Here is a 24,554-nt window from a genome sequence, read left to right as displayed (position 1 = left end):
CTGTGGTTCAGAAGTCAGCTGGAGAAGTGGTATTTGCATGCAAAAGAAGCGATGAGCTTACCATCTAGGGTATTTTCCCCAAAACGGCACCACCAGCTCACACCTGTCCTTAAACCTAGGTTTGTAGTTGAGTTTTGGCCAGGATCAAGGGGTTCCCACCAACAAGTGGAAGCTGCAAGGGAAAAGGGATTTCTCTGCCAAGGGTTACTGGTGTGCAGTCAACTGGGAGTCACTCAAAGCGAGGAAGCAGCTGTTTATTGCATGCAATCTCTGAATTTGCCACGTTTGACATGGGCAGAGCCAATGCAGTGCATCCCCATTCAGTAAATTTGACATGAGACGGTTGAAACCAAGGCAAGAAGACACTTGTTGTCATGGGTCAGCTGGAGATGGAGATGCTGCCTCGTTTTCCCATGGTCCCCAAGCAGTTCCCAGCTGAATCAATCCCCAAGCATCTCCTCCTTTCCTTCTCCAAGCAGCCCTTGGCATGGTTTCACTGGGGCAGGCTCCACCAGCACTGGTTCCCACTACCTGTGACACAGGCAAGCAACTGGGAACCATCTCCCACCCTTTTACATGGAGGCACCAATCCTGTGTTAGTCTTTACAGGATTCTCTCTCATGGGAAAGTCCTGACAACATTTTTCAAGTCAGGTCGATACCTGAATGACTGTCTCAGGACCAAGGAACCAAGGGACTCTGGCCACTCTACCTGTTTTATTAAACTGGTAAGATAACTGCAGTGCATGTGCACTCAGGGACCAGAGACAAACCACAAAGGGCAACCTTTGTGATGGCCTGTATTTGTCCTTTCCATGCTTCTACGACCATCAGTTTGAGGACGTTTGGGCAGGAAGCAACGCTTGGAGCACAGGAGACCGGTAGAGCACAGAGTGGCTGCAGACCAGCCCGGAGACTGTAGCCATGCAGGCTGGCCAAGCTCCTTGGTCATGATCAGCCCCAAGAAGGGGACTTCTCTGCAGCTAATGAGTCCATCTGCTTTCAAGAGCACCCAGCTGCTCTGACCTTGTGCATTCAAGTGCAACCTCCTTCCTTAGCCCCGGTCCCAGTTCAGATCATTAGCTGATGAGTAACCACCACTGCTAAGGACTAATGGCTCATTTGCTGCTCAACAGCCAAAAGTGATCAGCAAGGGAGCAAAGAGCTTAACGCAGGCCATGGTCAATATGCCCACATGGGTGAGCACTGGCATCTTTACTTTGGGCAAAATTCCCAGGGAAGGCACCAAATCTCCTGCAATGCCCTAGCTTTGTGCCGGAGCTCACCAACTCTGCTAAGGTCAATGCTCAACCTCCTCCTGGCGTCAGGGCAAGGGCTGGCACTGTTTCTCTCCAGCAACACTGGGCGTCAGCTTTAAATTCCACTTAAAGTTGTCTCCTTCTCTCTAGAGGCAGAGTACTGCATCACTGCTTCTCCTCATGGTAAGAGGAACTCAGGGACACAAAGCCTTGCAATGCAACACCTAAAAAATTCACTCTTTGAGGCTCAGGAGAAACCTCACGGGATGAGGCTATAAATGGGAGTTTCTGGGCTAAGCAAAGGCTGCACCTGAATTACAGTTTCATTAACGCGTTGCCACAAAGAGGGGTCTGTAGAACAGTGCTTTTGAACAACCACACTCGCGGTCCACTCCCTGAGCCAGCTAACCGGGAGCTGGGGAGGATGCCCTGGTACCCTTGTAGCGTTTTCCAAAATAGGATGGGCATTGCTGAAAGCAGCCCAGGCTTCGTCCTCCCATTCCCAAAACACATGGAGGATGAAAAGCCATAAAGCAAACAGGCTTGCCTGTGGCTTTCCCCTCAGCCACAAGGTCACTTTTAGCTTCTTAGGGTGGTTTCTAGATGAATTGAACACACCCTCCTGGATGTGACGTTAAGGTTTCTAATTACCCTCCTTGAATACATCACTAACATGCCACATCAGCTCACTGGCGGGTCTGCTCCTCACACCACGTGTCTCTAGAAGGGGAGTTTCTGCTTCTCTTTAGCACATTGACCTCTCCATCCCCTGGCTGGGGTGAGCTGCAGAGCTGGCAAGGACAGTTCCCAAGCAGCCCGGTGATGGGGCATGCTTGTCCTGCTCTTGAAGTCAACCCTACATGAAGAAAGAGCTTTTCTCCAAGGTGTCTACACTGGGAACAGCCCTACCCTCAACAGAACAAGCACTCACATACTCCCTATGGACCATCCCCCAAAGACTCCATCCATGCTCTAGCACTGACCAGCCAGCAGCTTGAATTTATCTCCCCTAAAGCACGGTGTGGCCATGGTCTGACAGCCAGCAGCACAGACCATGGGCATGTCCTTCCCTGGATCCATGCCACGTGGCTGTCCTTAAGGACAGCCTGATAAGTCCGTACCAGTCCCTGGCATGGTGGGTAGGATTCAGGTCCAGATGAAGGCATCTCATTTCGGGTGACCACATGTAAATCCTGGACTTGGCTGCCTAAACACAGGTTCCCATCGCGACATCAGACTCCCTGAGTTATCCAAGACCTATGCGTGGCTTTGTCAGATATGACCCTGGACCTGCATCCCTCTTGACTGACACCTGGAGACTAAGCAATAGGTCTTAGGGTAAAACTAGACGTTTAGTTCTAGCAGCTGAACCATGACCTACACGTGTGGTGGCTGTCCCAGCTCTTATTCAGTCCATGGGGATACAGTCAGCACGACTTTGGGGAGCCTGGAGAGCCATTTAATTACTCAAAATATCAATGTCCATTTCAGGGTATGAAACACCCTCGAGACTCCACTTGACCAAACATCCACTAACTATAACAGAAGATTAGGCACCAAGTTCAGATTTTTATCTCCTGCTGCAGCCCACCTCTAGCGCCTGGTCCAAGCTTCAACAGCTCCAAAATAAAAACCATTTGCATTAGATGAGGATGCCCTCCAGCCCTGCACTTTCAGAACCCTGCTGTGATGAGTGGCACTGTCCTGGCATACAAACACTTCCAGTGTTTGCGTGCCTCCTGTATAATACCACTGAAGAGAACAAATTTGACAAAGAAAGGAAAAGGAACAACTGATATGCAAACCCTTGTCATGAATCATTCACCAAATGGAATTTGCTCTCTAGTTTTCAAATAATTTTAGACGTTGCTTCCAAAGTGCCATTTGCAAGCCCTCTGTTAATCTGGAAAGCAGATGCTGCTACAGGCTGCATTAGAGCGTCTTCAATGAATCCCCAGCAAATATTACTGTAAAATGTCCAGGACTTTCGCAATATTTTTTTTGCCATCTTCTTGGCATATCTGAAAACCAAACATCACAAAACACCTTTACTGTGATTCAGTTTTAACGAACAAGCTTAAGCCGGGGGAAGAGCTCATCTCACATCCCCCCTCATGCCTGGGCATCTCCCAGAGGACCTTTTCCTTCATATGATCTCAAAAAGTCTTTGAACTCACCACACACATCAGTGATACAGGAAGGTGCCAGAACCGTTTCCTAGCAGGCTGAATAATGGCAAGCAAAATATGGAGCTGCAGGCAAACACTGCCATGTTACCACTCAGAAATGAGGGTGAATCCTGGCACCACTGAAGATCAGGAGAAAACTATGAAGTACTGCCTTCCCATCCCAGCTTGAGCATCTGAGGCATCCCAATAGTGATGAAATGGCAGACTAGCCCCTTCGTCATCTAAAAAATAAAGCTACAGCTTCCTTTGGTAGCACTCACCGGTCAGGTGGGCAGATCAGGGGTGGCCCAAATCCCTTCTGGAGGTGTGTGGAGGTAGATAAGATGTCTGACCATAGAATCATATAGAACCATCTAGGTTGGAAAAGACCTTTAAGATCATCAAGTCCAACCGTTAACCCAGGACCACGGTGCATCAGGACCTGCAGTGCAACCACAGAGCCCAGCCATGGTGGAACACCAGAGCACATGACATCGGGTGTGCAAAACCCACGCCATGCTGCTTTTGGGGGATATTTCTCCTTCCAGCCGTTCAGTTTTATGTTGAGATACTGAAACACATGATGGGAAGGAGACACCCAGGCTCACAGACCCCTCGTGTACCTGCAGAAAAATGCTAGCTAGCTATACCAGGCTAGTTAGCTAGAGTCTGTCAGCAAAGGAGAGAAGCTCCAGCAAGATTCAGCTGATCTCAGCCAGGTATGTGCCTTAGGAGAAGAGAAACCACAGCACTGATACTGTGCTTACTGTTCTCCATCGATGGTGAAGGCAGCCTGGGCAACTAGGAAAGAGGTGGCTACCATCCAGGTATCTAAATGCAGACAGATGAATCCCACCTTGCCAGAAAATACTTTGCTCAGCTGAAAACCCCATTTCTGTCAATTAACAGAGCAGCTTCAGAGCCTAAGCCTCACTAAAAGTCTATACTGCCTCGAACAGGGCCGTGTCCTGCAGAAGCCCACTGGAGTCAAGGGAACCAACTCACCCACAGCCCTGCAGAAAATCCCACCTGGCAAAGATACTTCAAAGAGACACATCTATCATGCACTGCTACATGTGGATGTTTCATTGCCTAGGAGAGCATTTGTGATGATTATTGCTGTTTTTAATGACAACTCCTTTTAGCATACAGATTAAAGCTGCTTCGGCTCATAGGATCCTGATGGTGGCCGTGAGCGCGGATGCTGGCAGCACTCACGGGAGATGTTGAAGTGCCATGTGGGCAAAATGGTGGCACGAGGCTCTCTTTGCTGGACTGGGATTTGCCAGGGACTGTGTCTCCCAGCCAAAAATGCCCTGAGACAGCTCATCCCTCCCAACCTGGCGAGAATTAAGTGCATGGATCACACTCAGTAGGAGGAGTGACCTGGCTGTGTCTTTGGCCTGGCATCCTTTCCCATCTCCAGCCCTCAATTTTCCTGTGTGAAAATGGAAACAGTGACGTTGGCCATGGTTGGAAAGGGCTCTGAAATCTACACATGAAAAGTAGTAGATAGGATGGTGCTGCATTCTTCTAGTAATGGAGGGAGAGAGAAAGCCAGTAAAGGGGGGAAAACCCCACATAATAAATAATGGTCTACAAATTACATAAATCAAATGCATTGAAAAATCAATCCTCCAAGAAGCAGCTGCTTCATTCTTTACTGTTGATAGCATCAATGTAAAAGGGGAAATTACAACCTGTGTTCTGCAACACATCACACCGACTTTCCTTTAGAAACTCTAATGTCCCCTGATTGCAAAGTCAATTTAAAATTTAGCATAAAACACAGAATCTCATAAACTTTACAGCCCAAATCGCACTCACTCAGTGCTTCCACCCAGATCAAATGCATAGGCACCTGCCTTGCTCTCTGACGTAGATACACAATGATGTGCTGTAGACAGCAGATGGGAGAGCAGACCAAGGCATCACAGTGGAGATCTGTCTATCCTGGCTGGCCCAGTCAAAAAGAAAGAAAGTCAGGAAAACCAGCTGGCAGATGGCTCTGTTGGAAGTACCCTCAGATCTCCAGGAGACAGCCCAGCCCATGCACCAGCAGGATGAAGGTCAGCCAGAACCACGATTTACACTGAGGATGGTGAGACACTGCACAGGCGGCCCAGAGAGGTGCCCGATGGCCCATCCCTGGGAACATCCAGGGCCAGGCTGGACGGGCTCTGAGCAACCTGATCCAGCTGAAGGTGTCCCTGCCCATGGCAGGGGGCTGGGCTGGAGGGACTTTGAAGGTCTCCTCTAATCCAAGCCATTCTATGATTCTATACCTAAACGATGTGACCCTGAGTGCAACTGGGGAGCTGTAGCCCCAGTGCCCTGACTGTGCTGCCCTGGAGGTGGGGCCAGCATTCTGTGACACTGAGCCAGCCTCCCTCCTTACACTGAGACATCCTTAAATTTCAGCTGGTTTTTGAGCCCTTTTGCAGGCTCTGATGCGAAACCCCAGGTCGTTTCCCTGAGCCTGGATTTCCTCCAGAAATCTAAACCCATGCAGATCCTGCAGTGAAGATGGTGTGAGTTTTTAACAAAGGGAAGGAGCAGGCAGCTACGCCTGTGCTGTGAGTTGATCATTCGCTCTTGCAGGCATGGGTTCCATTCATGGATTGATGAGGGAAAACTAATTAGGCTCCTAGTTTTGCTTCCTGCATAAAACTAACTCCTTTCGCTTCTGATTAAAGTGTTGTCACTGTGACAGAAAGCCCATCTCTCTGAAAGGGTACAGAGAGGATTTCAGCTGAAGCAAAAGAGAAAGCTGTGTATTTCAAGATGCACCTCCTTAGCAGCCTTAAAACACCACTCTCTCAATGCCAGCAGTATGTATGCAACCCCATAATCTCTGGCTTAAAATCGTCCCCAGATTCACCCTCAGCTTAAAATTGCAGGATATATTCGGGGAGGAGTGTCATTTTTACAATCAGCTGCTTGCATTTGCGAATGACTTAAATTGCAATGAGACGGATGCTTGAAGAAGCAGCAAGGGTTAAACCCAGAACAAGGAAGAGGATAGGCAGGACTCGGGGATGAAGTTGTTGATCAAAGGGTAGCTCAGAAGTTATTTAAAAATAAACCAGAAAGTAGAACGTCCAGGCGGTTGCCACTGTAATTACAATGCAGACAACGGAGCCATGGTGCTGTTAAGGTTACTGGATTTTCCTAGCAGCTGTGTTTAATTTACTTAAAACATGCAAAGCCATCAGGTCAGATCCCATTAGCAGAATCACTCCAGAGCACTGCAAGAGCCTGGCCAGCCCAGCGCTGCAGAAATGCTGAGCGAAAAACACAAGTGCAAAATGCCCCTGAAGGAGCGAGAAAGATTCATGCAATGGCCAACATCAATGTGTGCTGCCTTCCCCTCTGGCTGCACCAGACACCGGGTGGTCAGTCCTTCTGCTCATCCTCCCCTCCAGAACCCATCTACTGACGTGGTCTCCTGAGGTCACCAGAGCCAGAAATCAGTGCAAACACCTCTACTGGCTGTGGTGGAAAAGGTACCTGAGAAATCTGGGATCAAGCATTTAGGAAAGTCCTTTGCATGTGCTTTTCTATAACCCAGGTTCTCTGTGTGTCCTACAACCTGCCTGTAAACACATACGATGCTCCACCTGGATCCCTCTGCTCTCCGAGCATCCCCCTGACTTGCATGTTGCCTTAGAGAGGAGACCCACTTGTCCCAAATCATGCTTAGTCTGCCTCAGAGATGGGAGCTTGGTGGGGTTTGTGGGGTCAGGCTTCCACCTCTGGAGCTTTGTTCACACATACCACATTGGGGCCACCTGATTCATCAGGAAAGTTTCCAAAACACAGGACCAAAACCTAAAACTCCTCGAAAAACCTTCTAGAGATTTTTTTCTGTTTGTTTGGTGGGGTTTTTTTGTCTCATTCATTCAACAATGGCTCAACACTCTCTCCACCAAAGGGAACATACAGCTTTCATCTACTATTTGTAGCTCCTACTGGCTGAATTCTATTTCTAAAATTAGCATCCTGAAATACTTAATTGCTAGAACAAAAGATCATCTTAGATCATGTTTTTGTCCCTGTACACCACACTGAGGTGCTTCTGCAGCCATCTACAACCATCTCAGAGTCAACCACGAACTGGAGCTCAGATGCATCCTGTTCCACTAAGCCCTACCCAGCAGAGCCACGCAGCTTTAACTGCCACTGATCCCAAATGGAAGAGAGATGAAGATGAGGACAGAGCAGAGCAGAATATGCTGCAGGCTCCCTTCTGCAGACGACACAGACAGAAAGTTATTCCTACAGAGAATGGGCAAGTAAAAGTAAAATAAAATAAAATACTATAAATAATACAAAATATTGTGAAGCAATGGGTTGATTATTGAACTCTGAAACCATCCAACCAAATTGCACTACCCCCCTTGACAAGGACTAGCACCTCTGGCCACCAGAAGCCCTCCTGAAATCAGCAGCTCCCGGCACTGTGTGCGAGGGACCCACGCCTGGCCCTGGAGTTGCTGGAACAGCTGAAGATCACTCCTCCAGCATAAACTCATCCGTCATGGTTTAGAAAGGTGTGAGGCTTATTTGCATAATAAATGACAAGGCAGGGATACAGATTTCTGACAGACGCCAACCCCCACCCCACCCCTCCTTGAAAGAAATCTATTTATTCTGAGTGAATCGGCTCTTCTCTAGATAAATGGTGTTTGTAGTCAGTTTAGCTCAGCGAGATACGCATTCTTTTGCATGCCTGTAATGAATTTTCACAGCTAGAGCCCTAATCCAGTCTAGTCATGGAGGTTTATCAGGACCTCTTATTTTATTTCTACCAGTAAATGGGAATTGCTTTCCTTATCGCTATCTAGAAGCACCTGAGTGATTTTTGCTTCACATTTCCTATCCCACTGGAATTCAGGATGTGGTGTTATCTGATACTGTACAATTGTCACTCATGTTAGTTGCCTTTTTAATTTGTTGGATTTACTGCTGCTTTTATTTTTTTCTTAAGAGATTTTATTTTAAGATCTGAGTCTCTCCTTGCTCCCTACCATCCTTCTCACGTTTCTTTAGGTGATCCTCGGGAAGGTGGGATCAGGGCTTGTCTTGCCTTCATCTGCTTGATGCCTTCCCTTGCGAAAGGACCTAATCATTGGGCTCACCCCCATCCATCTCACCTTCCTCCACTGGCCAAGTGCAAAACTACGCAATAGCAAGCAGAGATCATTCCTAACACTGGGTTTAAAAGCAAACGAACCCAGGACAGCAAGGGCTTGATGATGTGACCGCTACGGCTGCTGCAACCAGGGAGCAGGTACATTGCTCCGAGCTCTGGAAAAGTGAACCCACTGTTGCTGGAAAGGCACAAGAAGACCTATAAATCCTGCAGATAACACCGTGATGGATCAGTAGTGGCAAGACATTAACCTTCACTCTTGAGGAGACACCCAAATGATAACACCTGTAGCCACGCCACTCCAGAGTTATCAGTCTTGTCACTCATGGAGATAAATCTATCTGACCTAAACCATCATCCTACACCCCTCCAGCTTCCTTGCTCAAAATCCTCGTAGGTACCAGCGGGGATCAGGAAAATCACACCTAATAATCAATTGAGTGTGTGTAACAAGGCTCACATGGAAATCATTTCCTTCCAGTATGTTAAAATAATTCCACAGAGCAGGGAAAAAAACATGGTAGGCTTGAAGGCCAGCCTGCAGGGAAAGTGCTACATGTCAGTGACAACTGTGGAAGGACAGAAAACAGCTACCAAAACCTCAAGGAGCTGTCACACACAGGAAAATGTAAGTTAATTAAAGCCACTTAAAGAAATACATCTGGGACAGGGGCGTGGGATGTAGGAAGGGAGAATGAAGTGATATTAAAAGCTCGAACACATGGTGAATCCCAGACAGGAGGGGCAAGGAAAGCTGTTCGGCAAAAGCTGGATGAGCCCCTCGCCTCAGAGCTGTGTCTGAGAGGGCAGCCAGAGCCCCCTCCGCCCCAGGGCTATGCCTCACTGTCAGACGCTGAATCTTCCTGCGGCCCCTGTGGGGATGCCCAGCTCAGCAGGTCCACCCTTCCACTGGAAAACATCACCGAGGCTCCACCGATGCTCCTCCTCGCGGCCCAGCAGTGCTGGCTTGGGATTATAAATCTATTTCTGGCCTTTCTAGCATCTCCCCTCCAGTCCCTACTGCACTGTTCAGCTGAAACAAGAACCACAGGCAAAGCATCCATCTGGCTAAGAGCACGAGGATGTAAATCCACCTCAAACACACCACCAGGACCAGCATCACCTCCACCTTCAGCCCTGGTCCACCTCCAAAGTTCAGTTGCCTCCTACTATGCTCAAAAGATGAGTACAGGTTACTCACACCAGTTACTGCTGATATAAAAGCAAAATGAGGAAGACTTGGACAGGCTCTGTGCAAACAGCATGCTCAGTGTGATATATACACAACAGCTCTGAATTTAGATGCCTTGAAGCTCAACAAGACAAGAAGCCTGAATGTTGCTTTGAGTTGTTTCAAGACATAGCCCTGCTACTTTGCTTCGACCTTAGGGCTCCGCCACATGAGACTTTATTTTTGTTGCAGTCAGCTCCCAAAGAAGCTTAAAATGTTAGGTATTTATATATTCCTTTGAGTGCTAATTCAGAAGCGGTACCAAAATACCCGCAGAAGGTTGGATCATCATGGAGAACCTTTGTCTGCTATCACTGCCATTCACCCGGCCCTTTGAGACACCGCTGCTTGGAAAGCAGCGCCAGCCTCAGCGTGAGGCAGACGGGAAGGGAAACAGCAAAGTCATCTGCACACCATCAAATCCCCGCGGCGGGATGACAGCACGCGAGACTGCTGCCTGCGAGAGGAAGCCTTGCCATGACATCAGCCCGACCCAGTTGGAGCACAGGCGGCATGGAAACACAGATGGAGGAGCGAGGAGAATCCAGGCTTCCAACAGCATCTTGGTCTGCTTCCCATCCTCCTCTCTCTGCTGGGGATGGGGGTGATGCAGCGAACCCAACGTCAACCCAGCGTGGTCCTCCAGCAAAGCTGCTGGGATCTGGTCATCCTGGTTAGCAGGGAGCTGGTGTAGTGAAGGGGCCAGGTCACACGGGACGAGGTCTGAGATCTCCTTCCTCACCCCGAAATCATAATCTAACCCCAAACCAGGCTTTGCTACAGATCTTTTATTCCAGCCCCAGGTAAGATTAACTCATTGCAAGTGCCCATGGCTCTGCAGACAGCATTAAAGACTGGGATCTCAAAATATAGCCGGGTACAGCATCCCCCTCCCTGCCGGCAGCTCTGGGCAGGCAGCCAAGGCCCCCCACCCATGCCCCCAACCCCTTCCCTCCCAAGGGCTACTTCCTTAATGCAGCCCAGCTGCCTGCCCCCACCCGCCAAGGGCTGACAGATTTGTGCAGTCCGCTTAGGGTGGGGTAGGTACATTTATTTCCTCTTTTCCAAATAAAAATAAAATAATAATAAAAAAAAAAAGAAAAGAAAAAAGAACAAGAAAAAAAAGGGAAAAAATGCTATTAACCTTTTCCTCTCCTTGCAAGGGGCAAGAAACATTCTTGCCACAGAAATGGTTTTGGGACTAAGAGATCTGCTCACGCAGCTGCGCTGATGCTATTCTAGCTTAACTAAAATTAAATAGCTGAAGCTGTATGTGGGCCTTTATGCAACTGTCACAGAGACCACAAGATTAGAGGACCAGACGGTGACCTGGGAGGCCAAGGTCTATTCCCAGCTGTGCTGAGGGATTCTCATATGAATCATGAAATGCTTCTCAACCTCTGTTTCCCCAAAGATAAAAAGGAGGGTAGAGAAACTGTGCAGACGTACACATGAAGGACCTGCAAGTCCATAGGACCCAGTCAATCCACAGGCAGGACCAGACACTGATATTGCTTAACTCCCTGGAGGATGAAGTACCTCAGTTGCTTTTGGAGGCTAGAGCATGGAGAGGCTTTCCCAGTCCTTCAAGCCAAGCATGCTGTCCCTCCAAGCAATGCTGAGAGGAGCAGATCCATAGGTAAACCTCGGGACTTCTGCACAGTTTCAAGAAGGAAAGAATAATCCCATCTCACAGACTGTCCTGGGTGCCTCAAGCCACTCTCTCCCTCCAAACCAACTCCCACTGACCCCACATTTCTGCAGTATGCCCAGGCCAGAGTGTTGATGGACTGCTGCTAGACAGACATGCAGCCGGCACATCTCAGCTACAGACAGAGAAGCATCAAGACAACAGAGGAATCACAGACAGGTATTCACAGAATCATGGAATGGTTTGGGTGGGAAGAGACCTTCAAATCCCCCTAGTCCACCCCCTGCTATGGGCAGGGACACCTTCAGCTGGATCAGGTTGCTCAGAGCCCGTCCAGCCTGGCCTTGGATGTTCCCAGGGATGGGCCATCGGGCACCTCTCTGGGCCGCCTGTGCCAGTGCCTCACTACCCTCGGCGTAAAACATTTCTTCCCTCCATCTAGTCTGAATCTCCCCTCTTTGAGTTTAAAACCATCCCCCTTGTCCTGTCGCGACAGGCCCTGCTAAAAACTCTGTCCCCATCTTTCTCCTAAGCCCTTTTTAAGTATTGAAAGGCCAGTAGGTTTTGTCTGATCACTTCCAGTGCCCATCCAAATGCTAGCTAGAGATCTAACAGGACTGAAAAAAAACAACAGGAAAGCGCAGGATAACCCCAGCATCCCAGCCACCATCCCCTCTCTCACCACAAGCAAGTCGCTCTCCACCAGCTGTGCCAGCTATTGTTGGGCACATAAAGACCACTTTGCTGGCCACACCGTCAGCATGCAGCTCATTACTCTGCAAAGCACTTTGAAATGCTCTGAATATGAAAGGTGCTCCATCAGACCAAATTCAGCTCTGTTTGCTATTACAATACAGTGCATTTCTTTTGTCTGTGCCTTTTGATGATGCCCAATTGTTCCCCTCAGTCAGTATTTCGGAGTCATTAGTTGGAATTAGTAAAGTTCCCGCTGCCAGACTTTTCCAAGGCTCTGCTCTCGGGCTACAAAGAGTCGATGAGGAGTTGTCCTGCTTTCACAGAGCTGGAGGCACGGCGGGGGAGCATTCTGGGGGGAGCAGGCAGTCTGCTCCACTCCACTCTCCTGCTGCAGGCACCGGGAAATGCATGTGCCGACAAGATGCTGCGGGTGGTCGCAGTGGGGCTGGTGCTTCCTGGCCAGGAGGCAGCCTACAGACCCTTTCATTTGGTACCTCTGGTGGGACGAGGTGAATGGCTTTGCCCAGTTGCATCCACATTTTGGCAGCACATCCCACAAAGTTCAGGTTTCTCTCCCAGAAATCGCCCACTCCGCATTGCAATGCACCAGCACTGAAGAAGTCACCTTTCTCTGGGTGACAGACACCTTCACTTGGACATCTCTGTGGTGAGAACACTTGGATGTCCCTGGCGTTGTCCTCCAACCTCTCACTCATGTTATGCCTTTCCGACTATATGGGAAAGCCCCTTAGCATCAAGACACTTTCCCCTGAAGGCTTTTATACATGGACCATGCCAGTTCCTCCCTATCCCCCACCCTCCTGGGATGCTCACTTTGACTTCAGAAGAATTTGGTGGTAAGACATTTTCACTGGAGGATCTTCTCCAGGCTGGACAACCCCAGCTCTCTCAGCCTGTCCTCTGACCATTTTTATGGCCGTCCTCTGATAGTGGATTCATTCCTGTTCACACATAAGGAGACCCAGCAGATGTATGAAGTGATGAAGTTGCACAGAGCATGCCCCATCTAACATTGCTCTCTGGCCTCAGGGAGCCAGCTCAGGTCCCCAGACCACAGCAGCTCCAACTTGCACTCACACCACCTGTGGGTGCAGACACTTCTTCACCCAGCCATCCCACCGTGGTTTCTCAATGCAACATGGACATTTGGCCACCACAACCCTGAAATAAAACTAGGAGCAAAACAACCTTACAGGGCATCCATGGGGAACTGGAAGATGAGCCTAGCACTGAACCCAGGTCCTTTAGCAGCTTGTCACCTTTCACAGTGGATTGTACTCACTCTTGCTAAGGATTTCCTTGGAAATCATCTTATAGATCATCCCACCTAACATTAGCGATAGCATTTCCACTGCAACACAACCAAATGCAGGCAATTCACACCTCTCACCTTGCATTTTTTAAAGTAACACAGTATAATAAAACAGCCTGCCCGGATTCCAGCTTAATCTAAAAACAACTTTATGGCTTCTAATTTTAGCACTAATCTTCCTTTGCTATGGTTGTGTGATTTCTAATTATTTTATCCCCAAGCCTTGCTTTGATGGATAGTCATACCTTTTCCAATGCTGGATGACTTGTAAAGTGCCTTTAAAAAATACGCTGATCATTTCAGCTTAATTTCCAGTTCCTACGCAAATAATATTCTCATATATGGCTTCACTGGGGAAATACTACTATTATTATTAAAATTATAATAATAAAAGCAATGCAATTTAAAAAGGAGAGCTCTGTTTCCTAGGATCATCCCAATCTGATCCTGCAAACACTGTATTTTCTCTTAAAAGTTGTTAAAGAGCACAAATCTGTTATCCAGATACGGATCTCTTAATAATTCAGTGCCTTTGGCTTGGCATCGATCCCAGAACACTTTGACTTTATCTATCTGCAGGGGGATCTGGGCAGGCTGGAGCGATGGGCCCAGGCCAGTTGTGTGAGGTTCAACCAGGCTCAGTGCCGGGCCCTGCCCGTGGGTCACACCAGCCCCCGCAGCGCTGCGGGCTGGGGCAGGGGGCTGGGAACTGCCTGGGGGGAAAGGGCCTGAGGGGGCTGGTCGGCAGCCGGCTGGGCATGAGCCCCCCGTGTGCCCAGGTGGCCAAGGAGGCCAGCAGCATCCTGGCTGGTGCCAGCACTGGTGTGGCCAGCGGGAGCAGGGCAGTGCCCGTCCCCCTGCCCTCGGCACTGGGGAGGCCGCCCCTGGAATGGCGCGGTGGGCTCTGGGCCCCTCGCTCCCAGACAGACCCTGAGGGGCTGGAGCGTGCCCAGAGCCGGGCAGGGGGCTGGGGAAGGGGCTGGGGCACAAGTGCTGTGGGGAGCGGCTGGGGGAGCTGGGGGGTCAGCCTGGAGAGGGGGGGCTGAGGGGAGACCTTCTGGCTCCCTGCAACCCCCTGAGAGGGGCTGGAGCCAGGGGGGTCGGGCTCTTCTCCCAGGGAACAGGCGACAGGACGAGAGGGAACGGCCTCACCTTGTGCCGGGGGAGGGTTAGGTTGGGAATGAGGGAAAATCCCGTCACGGAAAGGGTGGCCAAGGCTGGCACAGGCTGCCCGGGGGGCTGGCGGCACCCGCCCTGGGGGGATTTATAACACCTGTAGCTGTGGCGCTCGGGGCCAGGGCTTAGCGGTGGCCTTGGCAGTGCTGGGTTAGCGGTTGGACTTGATCTCAAAGGTCTTTTCCAACCAGAATAATTCTATCCTTATTTTCAGGTTACAACACATCAAAGAACAACCAGCCATGGCAAAACCTCAGAGGGACTTTGCAAGGGTCAGCACGAAGCGGTGGCAGAGATGCACTTGCCTCGATGCTCCTGGGGAGCATTGCCTATCCAGTCCTCTGAATTTATAGGCACAAAGATCAGCCCTTGGCTGAAGATGTGTTGCAGGGGCTTAGGATGAGCCTCGAGCCCAGGGTCCTCAACAGGCAGGTGTTTTCTATCCTAGCATGTTCACCTGATCCTCCTAATTGCTGACCTAGATCAAATTTGGATGCAATACTGTTAAATTTGCACAGAAATTTACTGGGGAGAGGATGCTGCCTGCAGAACATTTCAGGATGCCGAGGCAGGCAGCTGCCTGCCTGGCTGGCTCTGCCACCGGCTTGCAGTTCCTGTAGGACCATCACCGGGGTAGGGGACACAGACACAGGGCCAGTGTGTGTTTGGTGGGTTATTTCCTTCCCCAGGATTTACACTGCACTCCATTCAAATGGAAAACATCCATTTGACCTGTGACATTTTTGTTTTAGTTACTCTCCAAGCTTTGACAGCAGCAGTTTAAACACAGAGCATATGAACTTCAGCACCAAGAAAGCACCCCATCCCCACAAATCCAGAATGGATGGGGAAAAATATAGCACCACAGTCCTGATGCTGAATGTATTTCTTACTTCTCATTCTTCATTTTCCTGTCTTTCACTTTCTGAGCCTGTTTCACCCTCTGCATCTTCTCCCTCCCCATTGGAAACATGAACTTAGCTTCCCACCACCCACCACAATATTCAAGAGAGAAGGATATGGGCTGTTTTGTTTTTTTTTTAATTCCCTGCACAATGCTGCATATAGAGTATTTGAAATGGAGATTGTCAAAACAGGAAACAACCCAGTCAAAGTCCTCAGGCCTGGGTCCCGAAAATGTCACTGCACAGAGCTGCAAGCGATGGAGAATAGCCCTCTGTTCCCACACGGAGAGAGGATGCTCTGGGAGAGCAGCCAGCGACACACAATCTGCCCTCATGCCACCCTTATCTTGAGAGCTGGCCTTTAACCTCTGCTGAGATCAGTGGGAAGCTGGTTTTTATTAACCACTTGCGGGGCGGGGGGGGGTAATCCAACAGACTTGTTGGTTAAAAATTATAGGTTAAAAATTATAAGGTTAAAAATTATAACCCTCTGTTGACTGATACTTTTATCAGCATCGAGAATTTTGTAAGGAGTATCACCTCGCTCAGGAAGCCAGCCCTACAGGAAATCCTTCACCCTTAGCATTTCAGAGTAACATCCACACTGGCTTCCTTCTTACTCCTTTTAAAACTCACCCCTGAGATCTTTGCTTCTCAAGCTCACACTCCAAGTTTGAGCTGGCCTTGCTGGGATGGAAGAACAAATCTTGGGTCAAATCCTGCCCATGTCCCCACCCCAGCCAAGGCACTGGGCTGACACCACACCTCCATGAGGATGCAAAGCAGGGCACTACTTGGCCCTAAGCTCTTCGATTTCCATCTGTCCACCGTGGAGAAAGGCATGAAGTTTCATAAAGGCACAACAACGAGGCCAGGTTTGGAGAAGAGAATGCAGCTGCTGTGAACCCAGGCAAATAAGATTTTCAGAATTTATTTTTCTGCAGAAAATAGTCACTAGGTTTATTTTAAAAAGCAGGCTCCCACAGCTGTATGTTTTCAGCCGTTCTTCAAAATCTGACCTGAACAAGCATCCTTGCCAACAAATATTGCTGTTTTAAGCCTTCAGTTGCTTCTGATGGGAGTGAAAGTGTTTGGGTGGGTTTTTGGTGTTTTGGGGTTTGTTTTCTAGTTTGTTTTGTTTTCACAGCTTTCTGCAAGTTAACTTCAGGAGAACTTCCCAAGTAGAAGAGCTGGTGACCATTGCCAGAATGGTGATCCAGCAATTCAGGTTGCCCAGAGAGGTGCCCGATGGCCCATCCCTGGGAACATCCAAGGCCACGTTGGACAGGGTTCTGAGCAACCTGATCCAGCTGAAGGTGTCCCTGCTTGTGGCAGGGTTTGGACTAGAGGGACTTCGAAGGTCCCTTCTGACCCAAGCCATTCAATGGGTCTATGATTCCCCCTGTGGAAGCAATGGAGATATATTGTTGTATTTTTGAGGGAAAAGTGGTTCTTACTGTAGTGTCAAGCCACTGACCTACAGAGTGACAACCTTCAGGAGGAAAAAAGTCCACGGATTCATGGGATGTACAACTAGGAATGTCATTTCAGATGGTCTGCATAGCCCAGAACACCAAATTTAACCCATCATCCAGGCAGACAATTAAAATAATTACCTAGGGCCTGATCCTGAAAGGTGCTGAGTGCAGTCAAGTGGTCTCCGCTCCCATAGAGTTCAGTATCTCAGTAGGGTCAGCCTTGGAGCCTGCGCAAAACAAGATAGCCTTAGTCCAAAAAAGTAAAAAAAAACCTTGCACAACCTGTAATTAAAAAAAAGTAAACTATCCCAGCTCCATGTGTCAGCCCCGTATTCCTGTAAGGGAAGGTAATGCAAGGGTCACACAAAGCGTGGCTGGGAAGATGCTCTCCAACCCACAGGCATCCTCTGCAATCAGGGATTGATGCCTGCAGCACACAGGAGAGAAACTGCACTAGGATGTATGTGTCTATAGAGCTTCAGTCCACATCCAGGAACATCCAAATGATGTTCCTCAGGGGTACTGCTTTATCCAAGCCATCCCATACAGACACGTACACTGTCAACACTGTCGCGGAGCTAACACACCTTCCTGGCAGAAGACAAACTTCAGGGTTGCCTTGCCAAGTCTACGGGAAGTGATAAACCTGGAGATAAGAGAATTCTGCCAGGTTTCCAGGGAGGAAGCCTAGGAACAACCCTCCGTGCTCCCCACTGGCTGGCAGTGACGTGCAGCTCGCCAGCCCTAGGCGGGCATGGCCGTGCCAAGCACAGGGTGAAGGCAGGGAAGGGAATGAAGGGGACACAATGACAGCACTTTTCTCCATACGGCCCTTTGTTTTCAGAGGTCCCCCGAGATGCTCGGCTCAGGGTGGCCAAGTCTTCCTTCTTCTCTCCCTATAAGGGGAACGGATGAGGGGAAGAAAACAATGTTCCCTCCTCAGTTGCCTAATGGAAGAACAAAAGCACAGTGATCCTTTCCAAAAATGTCTTTTGAGGAACAGACGATCAAGCCTGAAGGCCCAGTATTTCTGGTTTATTTATTTTTGGATGAACTCCAGCCTGGCAGTGTCTTTCTGTCCTTCCTCCAGGCTCTTGCAGGACTTGCCCAGAGCTGCACGGGTCATGCAGGGTTTGCACAAAGCCCAAACCCAGTCGGGAGAGTTAACATCCAGTACCTCACAGAGGTGATGAAACCAAAGGTGAGGTTCCTATACCAGACCCCATCACAAGCAAGCCTCAGCCAGGGGGTGGAAGGGAGAAAGGGGCATCACCCACCCATAGCCCTGGTCTGGTGGGATACATTCAGCAGGAAGGGTCTGCACCCCAGGCTGATCCCACTGGAAATTGGGACCAAAACCTGCTAAAGCTAAAAGCAGTTCAAAACCAGCATCAGATCTTTTATTGCTCAGTAGCAGTGGCTACAAATCCACAAAAGGGGATTTCTGCTGTGCTGATTGCTCATGGAAAGTCCCCGACTGGCCCACAATCATGGAAAAAATGGAAAATATAACTTTAATACCAAGTTGGTGGCAGGCTGTCTATTTTTCTCTCCTGTGACTAGTTACCATGGATAAATTTGTGAGGTCGACTACGCAATTGTTCACTGCACTGCTCCTATTAAACAGAGGATGAGAATCATTCTATTTGTACCGTACTTTAATTTCCAGAAATTCTTCGTTCGTTTGTTTGCTTAAATTATTTCTCTCATTTAAAGAAACAATGCAGTCTTACAAAGCAAGGGCCCAAATCTCTTGAGTAACCCTGCTGTGGTTCATTACTTCTACGCTAGTTAACAAGGCCAGTAATTTCCCTAAGGTTTAAATAGAAAATCTTCTTTCCAGAATCCAGAGGCAGGACATTTTAACAAACTCACTACTGTATTCCAGTTATGTTATAGGTGAGGGATATCCTAGGCAAGGCACAGGTTCTCCTTGGGGTTATTGTATAAAAGCAAGTACCCTAAATGGAGCTTTTTTCACCCAAAGCTACCCCCTCAGCTGGGGAAGGAGACCTGGGGGTCCCTGTCTCTCTGCTGAGCCTTGCCCTGCTCAGAGCATCAGCTCTAGCTCCGCTTGACAACAGCTTTCTGAAGCATTCCAGTCCTCATCCCAAAATGCAGACTGGTTTATCACAGTATGCTGGGATGAATTAGATGATACTGGACGGGCAGATCCATGATCTCCCTGGGGTGAGTGTGCTGGAGAAGTAGACACAGAGCCTGTTTTACTAACGATGTGGACTGCAAAGTAACCAGGATACCTGCCGATTGCCTGACCATAAACTGCCCTTCTCACCGGTTTTACAAACCTCCTCCCATGACTAAATCAGAACACTTTCTAAAAAATTAAAATAAACACAGAGCAGAGCTTGTGAAAAAGAAGCAAACACATAAAACATATATATATAAACATATATACATGTACACATATAAACATATATATATATAACAGCCCAGCAAAGCTCTATTGAGCCACACATGCAGGTGAAATACACCCTGTGCTGAGTGAGGAGCCGGCAGTGCTGCCCTACAAGTGCCTCTTCAGCTCCTTTATAATTATTTATACAGTAGGATTTGTCAAGCAACAGCTACAGATGTTTGCGTGGAGCCTTCTTGCTTATCCAGTGACAATACTGTGTGCCTGGGACAGCTGCACAAATCATACCAGGTAAATAATAAATACATGGCACGGTGAATCAGGAAGAGGTGGTGAGGTATCTGGAGATTCCCACGGACTCCCTGCCGGGGGGAAGGAGACAAGAAAATGCCCTGACCTAAGCAGGGGTGAGTCTCACATACACACAGATCACAGGGAGATCACAGGAGCTGTTTGCAGATCACTTACCGAACATGAATAATTCAAGCAGGAGCGCTGGAGCAACGAGAACAGAGAGATGGGAGCTCACCAGCTCTGCTTTGGCAGGTTTTATTTTGTCGAGCAAAGAAACCACGAGCACACAAAAATCCTTAGCCTACAATTGTCAGTGCTGTGACTTTACTGTGAATCTTGTGACAGTGTTCTACCGATCCTCAGCTGACGAAGAGCATCCTTTCCCTTTCTCCTCCAAGCAGTTCCGTGATAGTTAAGCTGGGCAGGTGCAGGAAAATCATGCATTTTCCCACAAACTTTAGTACCCACCAGCAGTCCACTGCCTAATTACACAAATCACAGAATCACAGAACGGTTTGGGTGGGAAGTGACCTTCAAAGTCCCTCCAGCCCAGCCCCCTGCCATGGGCAGGGACACCTTCAGCTGGATCAGGTTGCTCAGAGCCCGTCCAGCCTGGCCTTGGATGTTCCCAGGGATGGGCCATCGGGCACCTCTCTGGGCCGCCTGTGCCAGTGTCTCACCACCCTCAGCGTAAAACATTTCTTCCGTCTAGTCTGAATCCTCCTCGCTGAGTTTAAAACCATGCCCCTTGTCCTACCACGACAGGCTTTTCTAAAAATTGTCCCCATCTTGCTTCTGAGCCCCCTCTAAGCACTGGAAGGCTGCAGTAAGGTCTCCCCGGAGCCTTCTCCTCTCCGGGCTGGACAACCCCAGCTCTCCCAGCCTGTCCTCCCAGCAGGGGTGCCCCGGCCTCTGACCATCCCCGTGGCCTCCTCTGGCCTCGCTCCAGCAGGTCCATGTCCTCCCTGTGCTGAGGAGCCCAGAGCTGGACATAGTACACGAAGCATCCACCACCAAGAAAAACAAAAGGGTGTTTCCTGTGAGGGTTCACTCCAGCTATCAACTTCTCTGGGCAAAGACAACATTGCTCAGAGGCCAGTTCACAGCCCTCAGGCTCTTCTGCTCCTGGAAGAGCTCATGCTTCTGGTGCCAAGGAAGAGGATGGAAATGAGAAGAAATGATAAAGGAGGTGGGGGTGGGGGCTGGGGCGTGGGGAAAGGGTGGGATAAGGGAAGTTCTCTTATCCTTATTCTGAAAGGAAAACTCCCTTCCAAAAGGGTTGCTCCTGTGGGGTTATATTAGTAGCCCACACTGAACACATTATCAGGAGATCTGGAAGCCAGTAAGCAAATAATAAAAAAAAAAATATGAAAAGACACAAAGAAGGTAAAGACAGATGGTGGAAGTCAAACACAGCTACAGTGCAACCTGAAGAAATTCAAAACTCATCCCTCTGTAAGGATGTTGCATTGTATTCATTGCGAACAGGAAGACCCTTGCTGACCAGTATCAAGGAGCAGCTCTCCCACATGGGGTCAGAAATGGGACACCCAAGCTTGTGACAGCCCGGTGAGCCCAGGGACAACTCACCCCTGGAGAACTGGAGGTGTGGAGGAGGGATGTGACAGACAGGAACCTGCCATGTGGCGGTGTGCTTGCACCCCTCATCCTGACCTTTATTTCTGTAACAACGCTCAAGTGATAACCAGCAATGGTGATCGTGATGTATGCCTCTAGTCATGAGGGCAGATAACAGCAGGATAGCCAAGGGCTAACTGGAGCAAGGTGCCCACCTCACCGCAGCGCAGGGCAAGGCCAACTCAAACCAAGTTTAAAAGAAAGTGATTTCTGCAGTCGGAAGGCAAACGCGACCGTGAGCCAGCTCCCCGACGCCCGAACGAGCGGCAGCCCAGGCCCGCGGAGCCCCCCTGCAGGCAGCGGGCTGCACCCCAGGGGCTCCCCTTGAGCAGGGACCCTCCCGGGGGGCTCCTGGAGGCTGAGAGAGCCCTTGCCTTGCCGCTACAGACCCTCGGTAGGTGATTAACGGCATGCTAAACTGGGAAATCTTACCAAAGTGATAGAAGGGATCGATGGCGCACAAATAACCCTTTACAGACATAAACTGTCGACCAAGTCTGGGACTAAGCCTGGATCCAGCTGCACCTGAACTCCCTCCGGGAAGGGGTTTAGAACGCGGGGGGGTCCCCTCTGAACCTCATGGCCCAACAGGAGGGTCTCCCTGACAGTTCTGTCTGACCCCATCCTCTGTGCAGTAAATAATCAAGTGCACCTTGACGTCAAACCTCGTTAAACCGCTGTCGCATTTACTATCAAACTTTGTTAAATCTCCCTTTTCCATCAGAAAACGTATCGCTGCTTCTCTCTTATGAGTGAAGTGTGTCACCCCATCTGTGACCATGCGTTATCCTGCTTCAATTCACCCCTATGCACCGCACTGCTGCCAGGCCCGGATTTGGTCCCAAAACCACACACCAAGCTCCCCTCCGGCTGAGCTGGAAGAAAACTGCTGTGCACATCGTGCATATTGACGACACACCGGGCCATGGACCCCTTGCATAAAACATATTTCTGGATATTACATGAAAGGTGTCTTATTCAAAGAATCACGGTGACAGGAATATATATTCACCCAAGATCACAACACAACAGTCACAGCAGATTTCGTTCTCAGATTAAACCAGACGAAAAGCATCCAGACGTCCCAAGCTAGCTGCAACCTTTGATGCTACCAGCAAACAAGTCTACACTTCAGTTTGCCTTTGAACATAAAAATACCGACTCTATCCACACTTTCTCCCATGTTTTAAACTACTTAAGCTTTATCTTCTGAATTAAAAGCATCCTTCAGCACCACTGCCTGTAGCATCCTTGATCTAGAAAGCTCAGTCTGGAAGTGCCATCTCAATGGTGTCTACTGCAGTGCTCTGTTACCCCCATTAAGAAAATTTCACTTCAACCTTTAGCATAAACTGAGTATCTCTAGTAGGAAACCTGTTTTTTGCCAAGAGCTAAAGAGCCCTTATAGACTGAGCACAGGCCACACATGACACATCTCCGCATCACCCCAAAATAATTACTTGGCCACGCACTGCATCTGATCCTCAGGGCTCTGGGTTCCCCACCCTTGCCTTTTCATCCCGTGCAGAAAAATTAACTAATTAATCTATGTCTGACAGAGGTTCTTTGAAAGAGATATCACATCTTCAAAACACAGGATGATGAAAGGGGTAATCAAGTAGATTAGACTGACCAGAAAAGCAAGGATTGTAGCATGACAGTTGAAAGCACAGTTTAAAATTTTCTGTGATATTTACAATTGTTTTATTTCCATATCAAACTATGTGCCAATTAGCTGTATATAAATCTATAATGAAATTATGCCATGTTGCTCCCCAAAGTGAAGAAAAGCCAGGGCTGGGCTGCATAATCACTCTTAACGCTGCCTCTCCAGGTGTCTCATTCCACTCCTAATGATTGTGTACTATTTCCCAATAACACAGCTGAACAATGTGAATCTTTTGCAATCATATAGAGGTATACTCAACATTTCCATATGCTATAAGCTACTTTGTGTATGATAGCACCTCTGCATCTCCCGTGGCCAATTCAGGATCACTATTTTTCATTCTCCTCCAGCTACTTACGCCTGCCTGCTGCCCCTGGTCTCAGACTGCCATCTCTCTAGGGCAAGCTTTGGCTCTGTTGAGGCTTTGTGCAACCCTGTAGGAAAGCAGGGATCCTGCTTAAAGAGCTGTAGGTGACGCTGGGATGCAAATAATAACAGAGACACATGCTGTCACTTTACATATCAAGCGGAAGGTGAGGACGCAATGGCCTGGTCTTGGAGCAGTACTACTTGCCTGGAAGGGGTGTACACAGTCAAACTAGCCACCTCAATGAGGTCTTTACGCTCTGCCAGGAACCTGCAGAAGGCAGCAGGCAAAGCTGGAGCCTACAGCCCCACCTGCAGTCACAGCTAGCACCGGTTAAAGGTCTGGGGAGAAGGGCTCCTGGAGGGCAAGCAGTGCTGATGCCCCACACGGCTTTACCTAGAGACGACAAGCACTGCTGCAGGTCTCTGTACAAATAAATCAAGCAGCTATGTGATCCCAGCCCACCCCAACAGCTGGATTCAGTGGTTCTACCCCCTTTCAATACTTGGAACTGAAAATAAGACTTAATATACCATGTCATCATGACAGTAATGGCCCACTTACGTCCCACTCCCTCTCTTGCCCCCTTCATCAGCCTGCCTCTTTTACCCCAGGACAGCCACATTATCTCCTGTGATGTTCTATATACCACTGGTCAGGGCGAGTCCTTAAAACAGTGTATCTGCTTCCTCCTACTGGGGTACCTAAAGGAGACTGGTTCTTCATAGCGTTACAAAGAAACAAACCGCCCACCAACTGGGTGAGCTGCTACAATGGGCAACTGTACCATCTTATGATTACAGCCAGTCACCCTTCATTCACCTAGGGCCACCAAACTAAGGTAGGAAGAGGTTCAAGACAAGGAAACAGAGATGGTTTCCCTGCAGCAGATGGTGGATCTGCAGAGCTCCTTACTGAAGGAATTGCGGGAGCAAGTGTGCATGGGCTTCAAGAGACTGGATGATCCACTAGGATTAATAAGCAGATGCACCACTACAGGACCAGGAAATCCCTGACACTGGAAAGTGGTCTCATGATCAGTTACACCAAGAGAAAGAGCCTCATACCACAAATTCCATGCCATTGCCACCACGATTATTTGGTTTGCAGGTGACATGTCCCGAAGCAAGGGCAGCATCACTGCCCATTAGGCACTGT

General features: G+C 49.0%; 1 protein-coding gene across 2 annotated transcripts in view; it reads right to left on the bottom strand.

Moving 5' to 3' along the window:
• ZBTB7C (zinc finger and BTB domain containing 7C) overlaps nucleotides 1–24,554 on the bottom strand; it is a 164,213-nt gene that overhangs the window by 78,185 nt on the left and 61,474 nt on the right. For both annotated transcript variants that reach the window (XM_055698880.1, XM_055698879.1), the window contains exon 3: nucleotides 17,190–17,278. The gene's annotated coding sequence lies outside the window, so the exon portion shown is untranslated. The remainder of the gene's footprint in view (nucleotides 1–17,189; nucleotides 17,279–24,554) is intronic.

The sequence above is a fragment of the Falco cherrug genome, chromosome Z, assembly GCF_023634085.1.
Source record: "Falco cherrug isolate bFalChe1 chromosome Z, bFalChe1.pri, whole genome shotgun sequence".
Classification (NCBI taxonomy): Eukaryota; Metazoa; Chordata; class Aves; order Falconiformes; family Falconidae; genus Falco; species Falco cherrug.
This window is presented reverse-complemented; position numbering and strand designations above follow the sequence as displayed.